At 37.8% G+C, this 1,449-nt stretch overlaps 1 protein-coding gene across 1 annotated transcript in view; it reads left to right on the top strand.

The window, feature by feature from the left end:
* The window catches only part of CFAP61 (cilia and flagella associated protein 61), a 389,757-nt gene that overhangs the window by 151,246 nt on the left and 237,062 nt on the right, over positions 1–1,449 (top strand). The window lies entirely within an intron of this gene.

Genomic DNA, 1,449 nt, shown 5'->3' with positions numbered 1-1,449 from the left:
AGGGAAAGGTAGCTGTGGAATCTGGGGGTATCTGGTGGCCATGCCAGCAGTGCTGGGTGTTAGGCTTGGGGTAGTGGGACCTTATTTTGACCTGTCTGGATGCTGAGTCTGGCTAGACCCTTCTCTTGGCTGCATCCTCAGGATGGGATGGGCTAGGAAAGGTCCTGGATGATAATGTTGTGTTCTCTTTCTAGGGCAATGACACATGTGTGTGCCGTGGCCAAGGGCAGGCCACTGGCACTCCCGACATTACACTGCTCACTTAAGGGTCCTGACAGCTTAATGAGTCTTTGGAATAATGCATATAATTGGAGAAACATGTAGTTACTTGTTTGATGCATTTTATATTGAAAAAGTTTTATCGAACTATAACCAATAAACAGTGGGATAGATTTCACAATTTAGCTACTATTTCAAGAAACAGATTAATCCTCCACTGCCAGAAGTCCTGAGGAGGACCTGGAGGTGCCATTCAGGTACCCCGAGGTTAACATCACCTGGACTTCGTGGTGCAGAGATGAGTTATACCTACTGGGCCATTGGGAAAGTCATGGCACATTTTTCTGTTTTTCTATGCAAAAATGCATCATAACTTTCCCGACAACCCATTATTTTTTAACTTCATGCAAATGGAATCATACAGTGGGTTTTCTATTGTAAGGTTTTCTTTGTTTGGCAATGTGTCCGTGAGATTCAGCCATAAATTCAGTTATGGTGTCAACTATTGGTGGTGGTGTGGGGGGAGTGTTTAACGTTTCACAGAAAATGTGTGTTAGGAAAGAACTGCATGCATTTCCACTTTTTTTGGACCAAAATGAACTCATACTTTATTCCACTTTTCCATGAACTTTTTGAAGTCCCCTCATATTTCTTTGCATGAATATAGTACCCTTAATTTCTTCATTCTGCCCTTGAGGTCATTTGGGGAACTCATAGTTATTTGCTTCTTCTGAAAAAAAAAAATTAGTTAATTTTTAAGTCATCAAGAGGGAGATACCAAACACCTAGTCACAGAGAAAATTCATGGAGGATAAAAAGCCAGATAATTAATGACACATACACAAATGTGTAATATCTATAAAGTCATTAAATTAAAACAAAACTGTCCTCCAGCATGTGTTTTTTGTGTTGCTTTGCCTTGGTCTCTTCATTTCTTCATTTTTTTGTTCCATTTTTTACTGGTCCCTCTAAGCAGTCTGATGTAGTCCTGGTTCTCAGACTGGAAATTTGTACCTGGTTCCAAGGAAACTTGGAAGTCTCTGGGGGGATCTTTTGAGATAAAATAGAAGAGCAAAATCTTTTAAATTTTGTCTTAATAAATTAAACAAAACTAATGAGATAAATCTAAATTTTTCAAAATCTTTTAAATTTTGTCTTAATAAATTAAACAAAACTAATGAGACAGATCTAAATTTTTCCATTTTAATTTTTAATATAGAAAATGGATAT

The sequence above is a fragment of the Tupaia chinensis genome, unplaced genomic scaffold (genome assembly GCF_000334495.1).
Source record: "Tupaia chinensis unplaced genomic scaffold, TupChi_1.0 Scaffold142716_1, whole genome shotgun sequence".
NCBI classification, from domain to species: domain Eukaryota; kingdom Metazoa; phylum Chordata; class Mammalia; order Scandentia; family Tupaiidae; genus Tupaia; species Tupaia belangeri.
This window is presented reverse-complemented; position numbering and strand designations above follow the sequence as displayed.